At 39.5% G+C, this 23,006-nt stretch overlaps 1 long non-coding RNA gene across 1 annotated transcript; it reads right to left on the reverse strand.

Moving 5' to 3' along the window:
- Positions 1–1,487: 1,487 nt before the first annotated feature.
- On the reverse strand, positions 1,488–22,516 carry LOC139827953 (uncharacterized). Its single transcript, XR_011739096.1, has 3 exons — positions 22,442–22,516; positions 22,070–22,156; positions 1,488–1,514 (listed from the first exon to the last, which is right to left on the reverse strand). It is a non-coding gene; the product is annotated as an uncharacterized lncRNA (long non-coding RNA).
- Positions 22,517–23,006: the final 490 nt, after the last annotated feature.

Genomic DNA, 23,006 nt, shown 5'->3' on the forward strand with positions numbered 1-23,006 from the left:
AATGTTGCAGTATTATTTTCCTCAGGGCAATTCACTTACATAAAGTCAGCTTCCAGATTTAGTGATGATAAAAAATATTAGAAACATTTTTTCAAAAGCAACAGAATGCAAGACTGAGTCTTCTCCTGAAATGGAAATTTAGACATCCTAAAATCAGGGGCATTTGAAAGTTATATTGAAAGAGAGTAGCTGCTAATGACTTCAGCTAATTAGTTTTCACTAATTCATTTTGGATAAAACTTTTACTGTCACAGAGAAGACATCACCTGTACTTGCTCAAGAAGCTGACAGAGCTGGTCAAGGACTACTTATGAATCTGACATCAGAACCAGGACACAGGAGTTGGTGGTGGGTCCCCACTTGAGCACAAGGTGAGCAGGGAAGCCCTGGACAGGTTCAGTTTGCAAGAGACTATCAGATAATAATTGGAATGAAAGCCCCACAAATAGACAGCCAATTAATTCAAAGCATCTTTAAACAATATGATATAAAACAAGTGTCATTACCACATATGCATGAACATCAAACCACCATCACAGAGGGAGATGACAGAAATGTGAAGTTAAGTTCCTGAATTTCCAGAGAAGAAAAACTAGAGAGTATGGTAAAAACGTTACAGACAAGAAGGCACAAATCTGATCTCAAAATGAACATGAGTAAAACCAGCATCACAAACAACTAGTATGTCAAATCAAAGGATTTTATTATTGCACTATGCCACTGGAGAAAACAGATGACTTTGCAATACCTTTGGGAACAGATAAGCATTAATGACAGCATGGGAAAGATGAAAGAGATTAACTAACTATTCTGGCAATGTATCCTTCCTGCCTTGACCTATAGTGCAATGCAATACAACTTATTTTTTTATATAAAATACTTAATATGTCTCATAAAATGCTTTATAGGGAGAGGCAGCCAATGTAGAGGAAGGCTACTGAGAAATGCAATCCCCAGAGAGAGTCATAAGTAATTGCAATAGAAGTCTTGCACAGTTTCCTTGTTCTCCCTTCTCTGTCCACACCTCTCGTAATACCTGCAGATTTTTCTTCATTTCCCACCCCTGCTTTCATAGTTTCATACCACAAGCCAATATGAGGTGCCATGTATTTATCGCTGTAATTTAGTTATTACACAGAACCTAGTCTTCTGGTTGCTGCTGAGTTGAGTTTACAGAAGAAAGAAAATCACATCCCCTGCACCTGGCAACCTCCCATTTTTTGTGTGATGAGCCCAACAAATTCAGTGTTTAAAGATTCTTAAAGCAAAGGGAGATTTATCTGCTATTGTGCACGCGGAAGTCTCACAACCAGATTTCCTTGGTATCTCTTCTTAAATCAAGACACAGCAAATAGAATACCTGGTTACTCCTGAGAAGTATTACCTGGGCGTTCCCTGTAAACCATCCAGCACTGAAAGACTTGAATATGTCTGGATTTCAAATGCATAAAGTTGCACCCAGAGTCCTTCTAGGTGACAGCAGCAATTCCTTGTAGTATTTTGTTTCAATTTTCCTGTGAATTCAAAATGAATACAAAATTGTTTGGGTATCTTTTCAGTTAGAGGAACAGTTTACTATTACCAGAGACTCTACTATGTTATTAAAAACAAACAAACAAACAGCAAAAACAACATCAACAAAATACACATTAAAACAAAACCCAAAAAAACCAAACACAGTGAGTCCCAAGAATACATGGGATTTCTACTTCTGCTGATTCCTAAGACTGAAGGAAGAATGGGAGATATTGCTTGGGAGAGTGGGAGTAAGAAGAGTTCAGAGTCTTTTATTGCTGAGGGGAAAGATGGTGCAGATAAATAACACAGCACAGGTCAACCTGCCTCACCTCCCCAAGTCCCCATAGTGACATTGTGGAGGATGGGACCCAAGGGAGGCAGACAGCACCAGGAGGAGTAGAAATATGAAGCCAGGCTGGCAGCGGAGCCACGCTGAACAAACTGCAGGAAGTTTTCACGTTCATAAGAACTAAGCACAATTTTATGGTTGAGCTTAGTGGCAGCAGTTGTATGTGAAACTAATAAAGGAGATAACAAAGTCACGGTTTTGTGTTCAGACATGCACTGCATCCACAGGGCCAAGTCCATCTTGTTATTAGTGGCCCTGGCTCTTATGTCAGTTGAGTTCTGCTTTCAGGTGCCAAGGTTGAGTTGGGCCCACTTACACTTATCAAACATGCCAAGCTACATTAGGTAAAACAGAAAAATAAGAAGTAAGCAATGACAGGAATAACAATGAGCTACCATAAAATAAATAGCTGAGCAAGGAGCTAAAGCCACAAATCAACCAGTGTATTGAAATGAGTAAGAGGGTAATGGGCCGGGGCAGGGTATGCAGCTATTCTTTTCTCACGGCCTCTGGACCAGTTCATTGACCACATATATATTTTTAACGAGCAAAGAATTGGGATAATTGGCCTTCAGTAAGGCCTTTGACACCATATCCCACAGCATTCTCCTGAAGAAGCTGGCAGCCCATGGCCTGGATGGGTATACTCTGCAATGGATAAAGAACTGGCTGGAGGGCCGGGCCCAAAGAATTGTGGTGAATGGTGCCAAATTCAGTTGGCGACCAGTCACAAGTTGTGTCCCCAGAGCTCACTAGTGGGGCCAGTTATGTTTAATCTCTTTATCAATGATCTGGGTGAAGGGATTGAGTACACCCTTAGTGAGTTTGCAGATTACACCAAATAGGGTGTGAGGACTAGTGTGGCCAGCAGGACTGGAGAAGTCATTGTGTCACTCTATTTGCGAGGCCCATCATAAGAAGAACATTGAAATACTAGAGAGAGTTCAGAGGAGGGCAACAAAGCTGGTGAGGGGCCTGAAGCACAAGTCTGATGAGGAGCAGCTGAGGGAACTGGGGCTGTTTAGCCTGAAGAAAAGGAGGCTGAAGGGAGACCTTATCGCTGTCTACAACTACCTGAAAGGAGGTTGTAACATGGAGGGTGTTGGTCTCTTCTTGCAACTAACAAGTGATAGAATGAGAGCAAATGGCCTCAAGTTGCACCAGGGGATGTTTCGATCGGATATTTGAAAAAAATTATTCACAGAAATGGTTGTCAGGCATTGGAACAGGCTGCCCAGGGAAGTGGTTGGAGTCATCCCTGGAGGTGTTTAAAAGGAGTTTAGACTTAAAAATCAAACACAGAGAGCAGAAGCTGCCACAATTTGAAGTTTCTGCTCATATGATAACACTGTACTTTGTCTTGCCACAGAAGAAACTTATACTGCTTGACTTACAGAGGAGTTGGAAGTTTTGTTCACTCCAACCTCTGAAGTTAGAACATACTGGTGCTGGGGGATGTTTTGTCTCTCAGTACAGGTCAGATCAGTGGTAATTAACGATATTCCCTTTAGCTCATCCCAAGCACTGCTTCCAAGATCTCTGGAAATAAAAGCAGGATTTGCAACTACCCCAACTGAATGCTTCAACTGAATCTCTAAATTTCTGTCTATGAGAACCTGAAGGTCAGGCTCATTGTTATTCAACAACAACATTTTTTTTTGCTTGTACAGTGAATCTTAACTATGGTGGCTGTCAGCAGACAGCCTAACCCTGTTTTTCCCCATGTGAGAGCTTTCACCAGTTCTCTGGCCCACCAAACCCTCAGTCTGACAGCTTTTCCCCCCACTCATCGCTTCCTTCAGCAGATAGGTAAGTGCCAAGCAAATGAGATGTGTCACCAGTCCACAGAAAAGGTGCTGCTGGAAGAGACTCATGTAGTATGTTTATGTTCACGTCAATTAAGACTTAGGTCTTGATACTATGTTAAACCACAGTAAATTATAAGGAAAAAAAAAAAAAACCTTCAATAAGCATTTCAGATGTTTCTCACATTAATTGGATGTTGGTATCACGCAGACAGAAATTTAAAGGCAGGGAGCAGTGCATCACACTGACAGGGATTGGAGACATGGTGGCAGAAAGCAGGGAGGAAGCACCTGCACATGGAACATCTGTTTCTGTTGGGTTTTTTTCAGACTTTTCCAGCAGAGGCATATTCCAGCCTGTTCCAAGATGCAGTGAAGGAGAGGTCTTCATCAAAGCTTTGGCCAGATCATCACTGATACTGTCACTGTTGCTCACTTTCTTGCTGTAGCCTGTTGAGCAGCCCTTCAGCAGCCCTGAAATTTCACATATGAACCCTGGCAATGGGCTCTGCATCCTTCAGGAAGATCTGAAAGGTCTCAGTTCCTTCCCATCAAGGAGTTGCCTAGGGAGGTACTCAAAACTGTACTAAAGAAAAGGAAATAAATGTAGACAGAGTTTCACTTGGGGACAGCTAAGATTACCCAGGGCAATCTCCCCATCACACCTTCTAGGGATGGTGACCAAAGATCTCAGACTTCTTGTCTCTTAAACATTTGGTAACTTTTGTCTCACTGAACTGAAAGGGCCTCAACACCAGCTGTATCAAGCACAGCAAAAAAAGACAATCTCTCATTCTGTATTTAGATCTACATTGTTCTGAGACAGTCCATGAACTTATTTTTGTGATTCTACCATGTTGAAGTAAACTTGCCCACTGAGCAAAGTTTTTGATTAATTATAACAATGAATTTGACTCTGCTTGCAACTGAAGAGAGATCTATTTATTTTGGCACAAATTCTGCTTGCATATGATAAAGTCCTCATTTTTCATTTAAAGCTCAGGATTTAATATCTAACCTTTCAAAGTTGTGACCACAGTTTTATACTAAGCGAATTTCATGCATTTCAAAATTATCATATAATTCTTATGAGAAATACTTATTATATTCACGTGAATGCCAATATGGTTAATAATGACTAAAGTTTTGCAGTGAAGAATGATGAGTTGTTTAAGATTTACCATTAAGGATGGAATACTGTCATCTGGAGCTGACACAAATATGACTAAAAGAGAGAGAAGAATTGCCGTTTGTACTTGACATTAGGAGCTGTGATAAGTACATGAGGAAGTTGTTACATCGTTAGAAATTAAAGCATTGCTCTTTTCTCAATTTTCTTGTATTATGTCTTACACACTTTGTCACATTATTTCAACAAGGAGGTTTTAAAGAAATTGTAAAATACAGTACAATGCTTGTATCTGCTTGTCCATAATTCACTTCTATACTAGTCTTGTTTGGTTTTGGTTGTGGGTTTTCTGTTTGTTTTTGTTTGGTTGTTTGTTTTGTCCAGGGAAGCATCATTCAGTTGTTTGTGTTGATAACAAAGAAACTCAGAACAGAGCATGAGCAGAAAATAATTTCCCTATCCCGTATTAGGTATATCAGATGGATTCCCAGCTCTTACATGTTAAACCTGAACTCAGCTAGGGTCTTATTTTCCATTACCTCAAAACATTTCCTCTTCCACTTTAGGGTGATGGGAAGCCCATTTCATCAAAGTGTTTCCGCCACTTCACCAGTTAGCTTTAGAGCTCTGCCCCATGCCTTATTGCATGGAACAGACATGCCTCAGCAAGTCAGTGTTTCTAATAACATGTCCTCTGAATACTGATTTTCCTAAGTAGGGGCACAAAGGCCAAGATATTAAAATCAAAAATTAGGTTGAAAAATATTCATCACAGTATTTCAAGGTTTTAAACTTTAGTGTCTCAGAGTTATGGCGGCACTTTCAACAGATTTATGTTTCATCATGTGTGTGTAAATTGCAAGTATAAATACTTACGGAAAGACATGGCATTCTGAATAGCTTGGGTATGTAACTCATTGACCTGCAAGGAAGAACTGTGCAGTAGCTACGGAAGGAAAAGGCAGAAGCTTTATAAATTTAGTGAGGAGAGGTCAGAATAAATCCCTAAAGAATCTAAATTGGTTTAATTTCAGCTTTCTTCTTCCTCTTAGAATGTAAATTATAGTTTCTTGCAATTCATCTGGGAGCAGACCTGTCATTTCTGTTCGAAATGAAGAAAGAATAAGCCTTCAATAAAAATAATTTACTTTTTTGAGCCATACTGGCAGGAAGGGAAGTGTTAGTTCTAATAGCTCCTACTGGTCCATCACCTCAGTGAGAAGGTAGAAAGGGAAGGGCTTTTTGCACCTGAAGCAGTTGCGCTTGGATGCAGCATCCCTGGAAGCAGATCATTCTCCAAGCAGCTGTGGACACCAGGCTTTGGAAAAACGGGGATATTCAGCCCACATGTGGTTTTCCAGCTACCTGCTCTCATGTGCCACAGCCCTGCCCAGCTCTGGTGTGGTTGCCCAGCCCTGACATACCCAGGAAAGCTCTTGAGGATCACGAGCTTGTCTTTAATCTGCTAAACAGACCCGCATGTTTTTGTATTAGATTTGAAATGCACTTTTCAGTAGGAACCTGCCATGGTCAAGGGGAGCTGTTCCAGTTCTGTGGACATTTCCTACTACTAAATAGTTCATCACCACCATGGTGGGCAGACAGGGTCATGTATTTACACCAGGTAGCTTTGCACCTACAGTGCCTCCAGAAGTCTGTGTAGTTGTAGGAGAGAAACACATACATGTACTTGAGTGTTAAATTCTTTATCTGTGAAAGGGAAGGAAGTTCACTGTAAGTCCATAAACTCATAAATTTCTCTTTAGCTTCTATTTGTAGGACAAATGAGGTTCCATGACATGCATATCTCTTGAATCAGTTTGGTTTAGAATTTCTAGAAGTTGAGTTTCATTAGAAAAGGAATCAAAACATCCCAGAGCATGAGCAGGGATTACCCTAGAAACAGCATGGTCCTCAAGCAGCTGCCCATTACTAACCAGCAATAAGAAGGGTTTGCCTGAAATCCCACCCTGGCCAGGTACCAAACACGTACATCCCTCTGCAACAAGATCTCTCCACCTGCTTGTCACCCTTTTGGGACACAGGTGGCCTGCAACCCACAGCAGTGAGCTCTTCTCAAATAGGATGGCAGCTCCTTCTTAAATAATTCCCAGCAGCTGAAGGCAGGGAGAGGGGAAAGTTTTGTACCTTTGCATTCTCTCCATCTTAACAGGACTTTGCAGCAAAACAAATGCAGAAGCCTGACCAGGAACCAAAGGTACTCCTCGACTTCACGGGTGTGTATTTTGCTAATCCTATCTGCTTACCTTCCTTGTATTGAGCGGGGCAGGATAGCCTTATGGGTGGGACAGGATGTGTCCAAGAATTATAAACTTGGGCTAGTTGTTTAATTAGTCAGGTCATCAGTCATCTGACAGCATTGATTGAGAGAACTGAGTCACAGCCAAACTTCCACACTGGGTTGCAGAGCACTGATTATTATACTGTAAACAAGAACTGAGCACCACGTGTGTGATGAATACCAGAGTATTAACTGCATTCCTCCACTTAGGGCTCACAGTTCTTACAAGGATTGTTTTCTAAAAAAAAAAAAAAAAAAAAACCAAAAAAAACCCAACACACACAACACACACAACAAAATGCCAAATTTAAGACTTGTGATGTCTACTAGAGATAAGAATACTGCATAATTTTGAGATTTTGTGACTGCTGGGTTGTTTTATTGGAAAATAAAACCTTCCTTCAGCCACTAATAAGAATGAAGTATTTATATTTAATAAAGTTTAATTGGTAGTGAAGAAAAACTGTGTCTTAAATTGAGACTTCAGCTCCTAATGGGCCTTCTCAAACTATATGAGACCATTTATATGCTGAAGAAAGTCGCTGCAGTACCTACCCCTCTGTATAACCCTCCATCTCTATTTTGTTTGTGTGAATTATAATGGAGATTTACAGGAATCTGTGGTCTGCAGAATATCTTTGTTTAATATATAATTGCCATGTATCAGCAGGAGTTCTACACTGAAGAGGCCTGAACAACCTGTACAGATAAATATTCTGGATGGCATTTTCTTTTCTGCCTGACAAATTATTTTCCTGCTTTGGTTCATGAAGAGCAAGGAAGACCAGGAGGTCTTTTGTGAGGTAGCAGAAAGTAGCTAGCCAATTTAGTTCTCTGTCATACAGCTGCTTTAAAACACAAGTGTTAAACCTTTTTTTTGGCGAGGACATATATGTAAAACAAGTTTTATACTGACAACAGTACAATGTTTTACAAGACTGCTGGGAAAATAAATCAAAAGATGGGAAAAGGAGGTTTGATACAGGTGGCTTACTGTAGCAGCCACTTTTATTTTATTTCTCAGGTAGCCTCTGAGGACTTGTTTAATCAATAACAGTATTGTATTTGATCACCATATTCCATCCTTTTTAATACTGAAATAATAAGAGCTCCCCTAAAAGTGCCTCAACAGGTGTTGAACAGATAAGCTTTGAGTTCTGCTGCACTTTCTGAATATAAGCTTCCTTCCTAGTGCTTCTCAAATGGTACTCATCTGATAAGGAGTTATATGTGACTGTAAGAAACAAACATGTTTGTATACAACATGTAGATGTGTATATACATGTATATGTGTATGTATGTATATGTATATATGTGTATACATATGTGTAAGTAGTAAAATAACATTATTTTTTCTTTACCTTCTGAATTCTGATATATTACATTTTCAGGTGGGCTCCATGGAAGTGAACAGTTCTGGCACAGATTTTCCTATAACCTTGTTCTTAATGAGCTTTCTTGTTTTCATAGAGGTCTGTTTGAAGGATCTCATTTTACTAAGAAATTACTTCAGGGATGGAAGGTCACATTGTTGTTGTTTTTTTTTTTTTTCTTTTTTACTAGCTAGTTATATGCTACTTTACTGTAGTAACAAGGTTAAGGCACTGACATAAAATATAATTGCAGAATGTTCTCTGTTTTGGGAAAAATAAAGATTTTTTCGGATTGCTATACTCCCTGTCAGGGCCTGCGCACCAACATTTTTTCCATGACATCTGATCCTAGAGTATAAATTCATGTATTTGTCAGTGCTGCTCTGCAAAAGACACATTCATCTTGAACACTAAAATGTACTGGAGACTGCTGAAGAGTAGATTGATTTAGAGTCCCAAGACAGCTTCCATATGATGCATAACTCCTACAAACCAGCAAGGTCGTAGGTCTTTTAAGCCCATACTAAATCACATGCAAATACAAGATGATGAACACACTAAGGAGGTTAGTCTTCACTTTTTACATACCCTTGAGCATATGGTAGCAAAGTGTTTCACTAACCTGAGAAAAACATGGTGGTCAAGTTGTGATTCACTAAGGGAGTAACTGATTTGGAGTGTAAAACCATGAATTTGTGACTAAAGAATAGTTCAGGCATACTTAAACAAATTTACAACAAAATTATATTTTTTTTGCCTAGAGTTTTCTGACTATCTTTATAATTTTGCCAGGGGTTATGAATATTTTGTGACCCTAATAAGTAAAGATGTTAATATTTTCTCCAATTGAACATTATCGCTATTACAAAAATGTTCTTAGAGAGTTAAAACACAGATCTGGGCTGGGATGTAAATGCCTAAGCGCATCTGTTTAATGCTATTTTTCAACGCCCATCAAGATGCTGTATTGAGTGAGTCAGTTATAGGTCTTTTGTCACATCTGCTAGGTCTACATAGGCACTTCAGACACAGAGACTGTATAAAACGACAATAGGTGACTACGCTAGGCTCCCGAATAGTCCTCTGGGATTATTCTCTCCTTGAAAGAAAAGTGGCAGAAGTAATGAACAGACTAAAACTAAAAACAAATTGCAAAGTTTGGACACTGAAAAAAATGTAGTGCATGGCAAGCTTACCCCATGTCAATCCCACCACTCCAATGCACAAAATATGATGATGATGATGTAATTTGGATGAAAATCACCACACCTTTTCATTTCAGATAAATTCTTAAATGGAATAGTATTGTGGAAGCAAAAACCTGGCTAAACAAAGTGCTTGGGTACTTAAGTAATCCCACTACAGAGAAACAGGACTGCTTGTGTGCTCCAAGATACACGTATTCTTAAATGCTACATTAAGCTGAAGCCAAAAAAAATAGGTATCAAACAGAGAGAAGAAAGACGAGTTAGTGGAAATGTAGAGTAAGAGGGGAAACCAGTGCAAGAAAGTGAAAGCACGAAAGTGGGGCCAATCAGCAGGGGTGAGGACAGGGGAAAGAACCTGAAACTATTTTCTGAGAAAGAAAAATTGAGGTCTTTTTAGTTAATTCTCAGCATTTATTGTTATGGGTATATGTTCAAGTGGAGCGAGTTTTAAGCAAACAGAAGGCAGCATTTGCTGAATGTTAATATTGCAGTAAGCATTATTAGGTTTTCTTTGAGGTAGTTCATCATATGGGTTACATTTACTCCATTAATGAGCTGCAATACCATAGGATCTGTGGAGTCCAAACAAAATAAGGTATCTCAAATCAATTAAGAAACTGAGATGCCCTGCCAGTGAAGAAGAAGAAGAAAAAAATAAAAGCTTAACTAACAAGGCAAACTATACATTTTATAGTAAATACACTTATGAATTGCAAGCTGCTATGTTCACTCTAGAAAAAAAAATGTTATGAATTTATCAAGTATGACTTCACATCGAACACTTCCTTCAGCTTGTAGTTACTGCTACTAATGTACTTTGTTCTGAGTATCACAGTAGAACCTGCATGTTCCCACTGTCTCGGTCCTTGTCTTTACAATCAGGGAGTTGAACCATGCAAAGGCATGGTGTACTTACATGTACCTTAGTGGTAAAGCTGTGTTCAGAAATTCCTGCCTTCTTTTCCAGCTGACTTACCCTCCACCCCTCCTGTTACCCACCTATCAATTGTTCCTTACAAGAAAACTCCTTGTAAGGCTGTTTTCTAAACCAAATACACTAAATGATGCCTTCAGCATTCACAAACTTGCTAGAGGACAGGTAGCAAAGCAATACAAAGAACGTTGCACAGAGAAGAAAATTCAGATTAAAATGCACCATATAGTCATGGTGTATCATTCAACCAGTTGGGCTAAATGTCAAAGTGACTGACACTTAACTCATGCAAAACTCCCACAGATTGGAAGAAGAGTGATGCATAAATAGTGACTTCAGGATCAAGTCTGTTCCAGGGAGATACTGAACACTCTTCTACACTTATCAGCATCCAAGAATCTGCCCCAAATCCTGTGTTCTGCACAGCACCAAAAACTGTAAAATTCTCATATTGTCCCATTACTGAAACAAAATCTTTGTTTTGCTATAAGAATATATGTATGTTTTTCATGGTTTTAAGGATAATTTAACTGCTAGAGAACAACGAATACAAATCCCTGGAGGTTTTGCGTAATGAAGAAAAAAAATATTCCAATGAGATGATCACCTTATTAATGTTTATAAATATATAAAGGGTGAGTGCCACGAGGATGGAGCCAGGCTCTTCTTGGTGACAACCAATGATAGGACAAGGGGTAATGGGATCAAGCTGGAACACAAGAGGTTCCACTTAATTTTGAGAAAAAACTTCTCAGTGAGGGTAACAGAGCGCTGGAACAGGCTGCCCAGGGGGGTTGTGGAGTCTCCTTCCCTGGAGACATTCAAAACCCGCCTGGACATGTTCCTGTGCGACCTCACCTAGGCGTTCCTGCTCCAGCAGGGGGATTGGACTGGATGATCTTTTGAGGTCCCTTCCAATCCCAAACATACTGTGATACTGTGATACAAAGAGGCTGAAATGCTGTTGGCCAGAGATTAAATGGCCACAAACAGTGCAAACAAGATCCTTAAATCTGTATTTCTTCTGACTTATAAACGGTGTAAATAAAAGAGGAATTCGATACAGGTTTTCATCGTGGACTAGTCTTACCACAACTCATTCAGAATCAATGTCTTCTGTACTGACAAAAAGGCTCTGTCATTAAAGTAAACTAACTTTAATAATTAGACACACTAAACACATTAAAGAGGGTGCAATATTTGGGCGTACAGCTATGCAGTCCACATGAAGGCCACACTTAGCTGTTTGTCTCAAGTAACACTCCTTAACCTAATGCAACTCAGTAATTTGAAACCTTTCCATGCTGTTTCTAGGAGGACCTTTAAAGTTTTTCATTCCTGCAAAAGTAGAAGAGACTTTTGCACAATTTTTTACATTGTCAGACAGAAACATGAATAAAATGAAATATTTTTATTCTACTATATTTAAAGTTAAAGCAGCTTCTTGTATTTCAGGGATAGACACTAACCGATTTCAACGCTCTCTGAAGTTGATTCCATCGCCTGCAATCTGAATCATCACATTGTGCCGTGGAAAGTGAGGAAATATGAAGACAAAAAAAGGGAAACTTTTGCCTTCCACCATTATCCATGCTTGATGTGACATGTACCTCTGCCACTTTATTTAGACCCATCTACTTCACCACAAAATCAAGTGAACTGCTACATATGATTTAGAGCAGGAGGCAATAGTTTTAGTAAAACCCTTTCTCCTTAGCTTCTGCGAAAGACAGAGTTGAGTTTCTTGTGTAAGCTGAAGAGTTACACAGTTTTAGGATCTTGCCAGTGCAACAGTGTGTTCATCACTGTGAGCTTCAACGGAGCGCACAGACTCACTGGAGCAAAGCATGGGGCTGTGTTTAACAAGTAGCTGTAATTCCCTGGTCCGCTGGTTCAACAAATTAAGGCATGCTCATTGGAAGAAAAACCATCTAGATTTGTCAGAAATATCTATAGTCTTTGTTCTGCAAAACCTGCACCATTATCACATAACTCTGAGCTTTTCTCTTTGAATAGATTAATCTTTTTCTGTAACTTTTTTGGATAACATTTCCCTGCATATGTGGTGTCAGCCAACTGTGCTTTTTTTTTTTAGAATCTCAAAGTGTAAGCAAACACTTCAGTTCTCATATGAACCTGGGTTCTTACTTTCTTCATAAGGGGTGCAGCCTACAAAAGATTTTCTGTTGTTTTTCATAATTACTCCTTACTGTCGGTGCTCTTTGTAAACACTTTGACAGCAGCTCTCACTTCACACCTGGATGTCTCAGGAGCAGCAACCTGCCAGCTCTGTCTCCAGCAGAATCAAAATGTATAGTCAGTTTTCATGAACTCACACAGCATTCATGCATAACTCCCTTAAAGGACTTCATCTGCTTTTGAGTTTCACCCCAGCTTACACTGCTTCAAAAGAATTTCACCTCTCATGCCCCTTAGGGGTTGCAGTCATATTCACAAACTCCAACTTGCCCCAGTCCCATAAGAGTGCTGGCGGGCAGAGTGGCAGCCAGAGTGGTAGCCAGTGAGTGCTGATGGTGCCTCAAATCCTTTGCTTTTCTCATCTCTTGCATCTACCATCTCTTTGCTAAGACTTATCATCACAGCACTGCCAGCAGGCACCTTCTATGCTTCAAGGTTTTTGTCTGTTGTTGCCGTTTCTCAGTGTACCCACCTTGTTCTGCTTACTTTGGGGTACTGTGAGGTCTTTTGCCTCTGCATTGCCCACTTCCACATGACAGGTAGGATTTCTAGAGGAGGCTGGGCACACTAGAAGGTTGGCGGTCTGCGCTGTCTGCCTGTTTGTCCAGCAGTTTTGGGAGGGGCCACATCTGGCTGTAATCATGGTTGTAATCAAAATATGCAGCCCTCAGTTTTCAGAGATTTGCTGAACATTTGTGGAGAAATATTTGATCTCCAGTCTGTAACAGAATAGCTGCTCACCATAGCGTAGCACTTCCTCTGCTAGCCCTTATAGCAGTGACATTACATGTGACATTAATTGCGAGGAAGAAAAAAAAATGGTCTTGTGGTCGAGATACAGGGCAAGAAGGAGCAGAGTGCCTCAGTCCTATTCTTGGCCTCACCGCAGGTTTCCTGTGCAGTCTGAGGTGACATAACCTCTCTGTGGCTCCATCTCTACTTCAGTAACATCTGTCTGGGTAACTACAGACACCTTTACCTCTGCAACTGGGGAGGACCTGCTCGGAGCAAGGCAAACAAAACCTCGGCTGCTTTAGGTTTGAAGCCCCCACTTCTATTTCTTTTGGCACTTGGAGGCACAGTGCAAACCATCCTGCAAACCCCCTAGCAACGGGAAGCTGAAAGCTGGATCAGCAGCCCGGGAAGATAAGGACGGCTGATATTTTGCAACTGATTCTTCTCTCAAATAAAGATGGAAAGCTGAAGGCTTAAAAATATCATTGAGGTGCAAATCTGACCAATTAAATACATTTGTAGGTTAGTATTTAAATATTTTATATATTTAAAATTTATTATTTTTAAGTGGAAAAAAGTCTCAGCATGCTCTTGAAAATCCCAGAAACTGAGACTATGGTATATGCAGAAATACAGTGTAACTTGCACATTACAAGTTATCAAAAGCCTAAAATTTCTCTTTCCTAACCTTCTGAACTCAAATAAAGGAACACCTATAGAAGGAATCGAACTAAAATGTCAAAATACAGCTGTCTTTAGAAAAAATCTCATTTGAAGTAAATGAAGTACAGAAAAATCACAGGAGTAGCCTGTCCTAATATTTGCTGTTGTTATCAGGCTGATTTTGAAATTAGAAGGAATTCTGATATTACACATAATCATTCAGCTATAGCTGAATTAAACTCTAAGTGTTGTTTGGTGATGGGTATCATTACTTCCCAGATCCTTGGTTATCCTGAAATAACCTGAAAAAGCAGCATCACAAAAATACATTGTAGATTTTATGAGGTCAGTTTCAATTATATCCAGTACGTTACTTCTAACACACTTTCCTCTGAGCACTGTATCTATTATATGAAAATGTTACTTTGTGTTTGCTGTGATATTCTCTAGATTTTTAATAAAATTTCTTTGAAAATGCCTATTTATCAGTAGCAGGCGTAAGCCTGACTTTTTGCCTTGGGAAACAGTGATCTTCCCGGAAAAATTACTTTGGGTTGCTAGAAAGATTAAAAACATAATTTAGTCTTATAAAAACATGAAGTATGACTTTAAAAACCTGCCCTTCTAGATGTATGGTTTGTTCTTTGATAAAAATTCAAACAAAGAATGAAAATACTTAGCTAAAAGGTGTACTTTTCATTTTCTACTTGCTCTTTATAGCAAAAATCCAGTTATCTCGGCTTTCTATGTAAGGTATTTTACATCATCTAGAATTATGGTCGGGTGCGTATAAAGGTTGTGTCAGCATTTCCATTATAAAACCATATTTTAGGGGGTTTATAACTCAGCCGTAAAAACTCACTCCACACTGAAACTTGGCATACAAAATCCCAACCTGGAATACTTTTTTATCACCATCATTTTAGAAAAAGAAAAGAAAAAAATTGCTGTTTTTCAATTTTCTGAGTGATACATAAAATGGGAAGGATTTCGGGTGGGGGTGAGGGGCAGAGGCTGCCTGGTGAAGATGCTGCTGACCAATGCTGAAGGAACGGGGAATGACATGGCTTCAACCCAATCTGGGTCACTGATGGATGCTCCCTCCAGGCAGGGGTCAACCCTGTGGGCACAGGAGGTTTGGACTGTCCCCATGCCAGGCTGGCAAGGCTCCCCAGGTGTTTCCCCTACACAACACAGTGAGGCAACCACCATGTCCTCAGATCCACAGCTGCATGGGGGAAAAGGTAGGTCAGGAGAAGCCACCTGCAGAGATGCCACCTCGACCAGCAAGAGGACCAGTCATGCCAGGTAGCAGCCGAATCACGGGCACTGTTTTGCACAGAAGGGAATGAAGGCAGATATCCAGTGTCCATGCAACTCTCAGACACCCTGTATTGCTGATTTTTAGAGATACTTGTCAGATATCTCTTGATGGGATCTGCCTTTCTTAATTAACACCTTGGGTAGTGCGCAGGATAATGTTGAAGGTGTAACTGCTCACAAGTCACACTCCAATATACACAATAATGACCACACTGTATTCAGATTCAGAACTGTCATGGGAGGTGAGAAACACTCCCAAATCCAATATTTGAACATGATATAAAACAAAGGTGGTGATAAAAGGTCAGTGAAAGGATGAGGAAAAAAAAGAGTAAAATCAGGAGACAAGTTTAATGACACCAGACGAGACACTCAGAAGGTATACCTGGCATAAAAGTCTACCACTGGCAAGAAGGCTGAGAAGAGAGCTCAGGAAGCAGAGGAAAAGTGGCTACAGGTAAACAGATACCCTTCTGAAACGACAAATCACATCCAGAAAAGGAGAACTGCATAAATCATGACAAGTTAAATGTTAAACGCCAGGAAGGCATGCCAATTCATTGAGGAGCAACTTATTAAAGGAACTTATCAAAGGAATAAAAGTTAATAATAAAACCTTTTTCAAATATTTCAGGATCAGGAAGTCTGTCAAAAAGTCAGTGGGGTGAATCCCAGATCTGTGAGAAGTTCTCGGTGACAATAAAACTCTCAGAAATGCCATATGAATTATTTTCAACTTCTCTCTGCGGTGGCAGCCACACGGGTTCACAATCCAAAGCTGAACTCTGGGAGAAATGAATGAAAGGACCTACCTCAAACTGGGACTGTAGAAGTTGTTTTTTAGAAATCTTGAAAAACTGAAAATTGTTTTTTTAAGGAAAATGGTGCTCATCCAAAAAAAAGCTGAAGGGGTCAGTTCAACCAAATTGCAAACCATGGCGTAGCAATTACTACTTAAACCAGCCTATGCATGCACCAACATCCCTATAAGACTGGAGGTTAGACTGACCTTTGCTTTGAGCCAGTATGGAGCATCTTATGGTTTACATACTTTTAAGTAATTTTTTTCTTAAAATTATACACTTGTATCTAAAGTTTTGTTCCTCTTATGGAAGCTCAGCTTCTGGTGACCTAGATATTCCAGCTACAGAAGACTAGAGGTGTTAATATAAACTAAAAAACTAAAATATTCTTCCTTTAGTCTCCTTGCTAGAGTTTCTATACAGCGCTTACTGGACTGATCATTTTCATCAGGAAGTGGCAAAAGAAGCTGTTTGTTCAGGGCAGTGTCCAGGAGATCAGTATTACAGATTTCTGCTCCCTTTGCACCACTGAGTCCTGTATCCCAAGGAGCACAACCACCATGCTGAGAGTCATGTTGTTGAAAGGAGAAAGCATACGAATGTTGCATCAAAGTCCACCACTGAGCAAAGAGACCACTTTCATAACCACCTTTCTGGAGCAGTCTGGATACAAGGCTGTCTGTGTTAAAAGGGATAATTCCATTCATTAACATCCTTAATTCACAGATGCTTTTAAAGAGGACTCCCCTAGTAGCAGAGGAGATGTGCTACGCCATCACATCCCCCAGCCACTGGGCTGCAGGCAGCACCATTGACTTGCTGGGCCACCTCACCAGCTCTCAGTCCAAGCAGCAAGTTCTCCTGCCCTGCTACCACATCTTTACCCTAATAGATTTTCACCTTGGAAAGGTCGTTAGTCGCAGAAACAAACAGTTCAAAGTCCTGATGCTAGGTGACTAGTTATAAAAACTTATTTTTCTTTTTTAAAAAAACAACAAGCTAGTGATCTTTGATCTTGTTATTTAGCTTTCTTCAGTGTTAGACACTTAATCGCTCTCTGTTCCTACACGCAACTGTTTGAAAGGCGGGAGCGTCCTCCTCCACAGCATTACAGCCCAGTGTCCCCTGTATAGACCATGTACTCCTCACTAATTGCAGTTATTGTCACTCAGCAAAAACATTGGGACATCACACAGCTCTGTCATTTCTGCCGCATCCTGCAAAGGAGAGCAAACCTTGCCTGTTTTCTAGTAGCGTCACAAAATACTTCTGTTTCAAAGCAATTTATTATGAGATTCAGTATCCAAGTGCAAAACATGCACATGTGAAGGAAGATAAGAAGTTAAAGAAAGAGATATCCTAAATGCTGCAAACCTCTGAAAGCTTTAGCGATGCATGTTCTCTCGTGCAATGCTGCACATCACACTGCTGGTTTAGTGTTAGCTGTGTCTTCTGTTGTCCTTCATAAATTTTGGTAAATACTAACACTGCACAGGTATCACTGAGGTCAGCTCTAACCTGTGTTTATCCCATCGCTGATGCTGCTTTCTTAATGACCAAAGTATGTAGGGTGAGTTTGTGCTCAGGTATATCGAGAGTCTCTTCTCTTCGACAGAGACTATAGGGTTGCCTTGCCTGTAAGAGGATACTGCCCTAAGAAAGCTCTACCCCTCCTTTCCCTGTACTCCCAGAGTACTCAGTGATGGCTAACAGCATTGGGTAATTTTGGGGTGATTTTTTTTGGTGTTCCTCACACACACATACACAAAATCACTCCTGTTCATATTCACACAGAGAGCTCGTTACCAAGTACTGCTCAGCTGATAGTTATTAAAACCTGAGAACACGTTCTGTAATTTTGCTGCAGCTTCTGGGCTTCCTCTTAAACTCAGATTAAGCTGCATGATCTCATTGCTGTCATAGCTCTTGAGCTTCTCACAGGTTTTGAGGAAAACTTCCTACCTCTTATTCTACAGCCTGTTGGAGGTATATGGCAACAGTTCCACAAGGCAGCATGAGGGACTCACTAGACCTCAAGTCCTTCCCTGAAGTCATCCTGGAATCATTGTGCACCCAGATAACAAATCTTAAGGAATGACAGAGGAATTTGTGGTTGCCCTGGAAACTGAGATCAGAGTCCAGACTGTGTTAGAGATGGGGCTAGAGTTGGAGAGGTGAAGACTAGAGAGCTGCCACGAACTGGGAATTGTCTGTGGATGTCCTAGAGCAAGTAAAAGAACAGATGTATGGATGGCAAAATAATGGTGATAGTAATAGGTCACCATAGCTGCTTACCACATCCTGTGGAGCTTTTCACTTGAAAATCAATCAAGTGAGGAGAGGATGATTGAACTCTCAAAAAGCAGCCTGTAAGCAGATGGGAGAGGCTTTCTACCTTCACACGGTGCAGAGCTCAGGGGTCCTGGCCTACAGCAAGAGCTCCTGAGCACAATGACCCTGCACCTGAGAAGGCAAATATCTTCGAATTCTCATGTATTCAGGAAATATCTTACAGATGGTCTGTGTTCAAGGAAGTTTCTCTTGGTTTATACTACTTGAAATGTAGTCCTCACTGTAGCATAGGGAATGAAAACATTCCATTTTTTCATGACATTCAATACTGAAATGTATAAAGGGAGTCCCATTTGGTTTAAAGAAGAACTAACCAACATTGTAAATTCTGTTGATTTCTCCTAATAATGGGTTTGCTTTCAAGGACAGAACCCTTCAATGCAGTACCATTTTGAGCATAACGTCAGAAGAAAGTCAGTCTGCATTTGCTTTTTTCCCACCCAGTTTGCTGCTTTCTGTGCTTTGGCAGGGAGCAATCTGCACAGCTTCCAGATCATAAAGCAGAAGTAGCACTCCAACAAAAGAAAAAAAGTTGGCCTGCTCATAGTGTTAAGTAGTTTCAAGTCACAAATTATATTTTGAGAAAAATATGAAATAAGGATTACTTCTAATAGCTGCTCACTTTATTTTTTCCATGGTGTCACAAAACCTACTTCTAAACTTCTGATCTGCTTTCATTTCCCTAAGGCCAGGTGTAGAATGTGAGAATTTAGGTTCATATTACTGTATGATACCAGGTCGACACTGCTTGCAGGAACAGTTTCTTACCACCCATCCTGAACAATAAAATTGCTAACATCTGAAATTAAGTTTTTCTGTAACAAATACGGCAGCAGTAGGGCTTCTGTAGACACAGGTACATCAGTTCACCACTCATAGGCATAGGCTGTCACAGCTCAGGTACTGTAGACCTGGTTAGACTGTAATTTGTCCTTAATTTATGTCCTATCAATCACAACAGTGTTCAGCACAAAAATCTTACAAAACTGGGGGGCAAACAGCCAAAGAGCTTCATTTTAATTACAGAAAGGAAAGAATAGTTTTAATTCTGCCTCAATATGTGGTAGAAATACAGCAAATGAAAGATCAGAAACAAGACTGTTGATGTGCTTGTTAAGCTGCAGCTCCAAACGCATGTAACAGGGGGTTTTCCACAGGAAGAGAGCAGTCCTGTGGGTTCTGTCAATCTCAGTTATTCTAGGGTACCCAGCTACGGAAATCCAAGTCAGATACAAAGTCAGATAGGAACACACATGTCAGATAGGAACACGGTCAGCAAGGAATTGATTAATCCGTATCACAGCTTCCACTGTATAGCAAATGACTAAACAGATTGTTCTGCACATGGAAGGAACTGCAAGTCTTTTGTTTTCTTGTGATAAATGCTTTCTCCATTGTGCTATCCAAGACATTTCCCTGTATATTTCCTTAATGCTACAAAAATCAAGTGATTTTCATTATTGCTTTTGCTATCTGGAAAGTATTAGCAATGTCATTAATGATCAGAACAAGAGTTCTAAAAGTCACACTGATTTGAGTTGAACATTTATAGAAATTTGTTCAATGAGATCAATAACTGAGTATTTAATTCTGGTGTTATTGTAGTTACTTTGAAGGCCATTGTCTTTCTCATAAAATATGTGGTGACATTAATTAAAAGTTATAGCCAAAGTAAAAAAATTAATCAAAAATGATTTATGGGCTAGAATGTTTGTCCAAAGCCTGAATTAGACAACAATAGCAGTTGTTTGCTTTGCAAACAGAAACCAGTACAGCTCAATTGACTGTAAAACTGAATGCCAATCAAATCCTATACAGAATGCTGTGGTGATTTAAAGGAATATATATATATATATATATATATATATATATATATATATACATACACACATATTTTATAAGTATTACATACACCTCAATTTAACTCATTTTATTTTGCTGCGTTACTTTGGATTTCAGGTCAGAAATACATGTAATAGGCACCTCTTGTCTGGTTGCCCTTAGGATGGATGAAAAGTTTTAAACTTGCTGGCCTCTTATTCATGACAAGTAAGCTGGAAAAAGTCCTAGGACCTTCACTAAATAACTAACATACTACTTCTGCATTAATTTATAGCACACATAAAAGTATCTGCAGCTGTTGCACACTTAATTGGAATATATAGTGGTTGTCTCTTACTGGGCCTTACATCAGACTACCAAATGCAAATTACTAGAATAACTAATTAAGATGCAGTCTTCCAGGTCAGCATTTCTCTGTAAATGGATCAAATAACAGGCATATTTCACAAGGATATGATCTAACTTTGATAGTCTTGGTACACTGCATGCAGTCCTCACAATGGGCTTCTGAGAAGGTGCCATCTCTGGTCCTGCCCCAGGAGCAAGTCCAAAGGCTTGTTTTGCAGCCAAGGGTATGTGTGTGCGTGCCAGGTCTTAGCCAAGCCCAGGCAACATCAAAATATACTACAGGGGATAATTGCCTTTAGCAGCATCATGCCGGAAACTAAAACCTAATCACTCTAAGATATGGCAATAAGACACTTAGTGTTTCTAACTCCCATGCAACATTCATCACTCACAGAACTGCTACTGCCCATCTAACTTTAACTTTATCCCCTCAAATTTGCAGAAGTACATGTAAAGGTCAAAATAAACATCCAGGAGATATAAAATCCCATTTCCTTTCCAGCTGAACTACCTCCAAAGTACTAAAACATGAACATATGCTACAGTATTACTCACTACATAAAAATACATATGTTAGTAGATATATGGTATAGTTAAAACATAAAATTATACAATCTACACATACTTAAATAAACCTGCAACAACATCATCTATCAACATATCCAGTCAATCAAATCCTGTATATAAAAATATTTTCTTATTCTCTACCAGACACTAGACAAAGTTACAGAACTTTCAAATGTAGGCATTCCTCTTGAAAATTTAATTACATTCGTGATAGGGGTTTTTAAAATCAAAGTATACAGTGTTGCAACTTCCTGCGATTTCAATGAATTCTCACTATTTGACAGTTTTTAAAGTCGCAGCTCTTGAAACTCCAATTTCAGCTTTTTAAAAACAGGTTTTTTGTTCTCATACTAGGGAGAAGCAGTTGGTGTCAGTTTTAATACCTAAAAATTCACTTACCAGAAACAACGAAAAAAAACCTCAACTCAGTATTTTGAAAATATTGCTCTTTAACAAGAAAGGTTATCACTAATCCAGTGAAAGCTGCTGATTTTTTTTTTCAGACACAGGTCCTTCCAAATGACTGTATTTTAGAACAAAATCTAAAAAATGTCAGGGCATATTGGTTTCTTTATTTTTAATCATTTATTAGAAAGGAAAGTCAGTTTTTTAAGCCTACCTTTTCCTAGCTGAAACTTCCTTTAATTTTTAAAAAGCAGGGGAGACTTGAAGGCTCAAGTTTGGTAGACCATATTGATTTTAAATCCTGAAAATAAATAAAAAATATTTTGTCATTGTCTTGGCCACAGGAAAAAATGTTTTCTTTGTATCTACAGGTCTTGAAACTTACTGATAACAGAGATCAGAGCTTTCTAAGCAATGAAAGCACTTGCAAAGGACCACCACCTTTTATTTATTACTATAAGAAAATATAACAACAACGACAGAGATTTATTCCTTTCAAATCTCAGAGCAGTCTGTAGCCTAAAAAATGGTTCCTTGAAAGCCCTTTAATATGCCTCAATTAGCTGATGATTGCAATTATTCTTACCTGTGCAGGACACAGTGACTGAATACCATGGATTCTCACAATCAAAGTAAAAACCTGGCAAACCCTTGGCAGTGGCAAGGCAGCAGATTACTTGGAGAATTGTGGTGTTTAGTCAAAATATTTTTCTCCATTTCACCAGCTATAATCTTTCCATTACTTCATCTTTTCAGTGAAACATCTCCTGGTAAGAAGCCCAAAAGGAACACCTGCATATAAAAATCAGGTCTTAAGCTCCATAGGAAAATGAGAGATACTGATGTTTAAAATTTGCTGTTAGGTAGTGGAGCAAAACTAATATTCTTTTAGTGTTTTTGAGCTGATTCCGTACAGAGCAGTGAATTTCAGTCAAAGTTACGTGAACATTTTTTGGCAACTGATCGCATGGCAGCTCTGAAGTTGAGCCCCAAGACAAGAAATTGGTTGAAAAATTTTGAGATTATGGCATGCAGAAGTTCTTTTGTATTACTGGTGGCCTACCAGAGGTTTTCTTAAACTGGTTGCCTTACAAGTACCTCAGAGTAACAGTAATCATAGCTCCTGACAAAAGACACTGTAATAAGTAGGG

Source organism: Patagioenas fasciata, chromosome 4, assembly GCF_037038585.1.
Source record: "Patagioenas fasciata isolate bPatFas1 chromosome 4, bPatFas1.hap1, whole genome shotgun sequence".
Taxonomy (NCBI): domain Eukaryota; kingdom Metazoa; phylum Chordata; class Aves; order Columbiformes; family Columbidae; genus Patagioenas; species Patagioenas fasciata.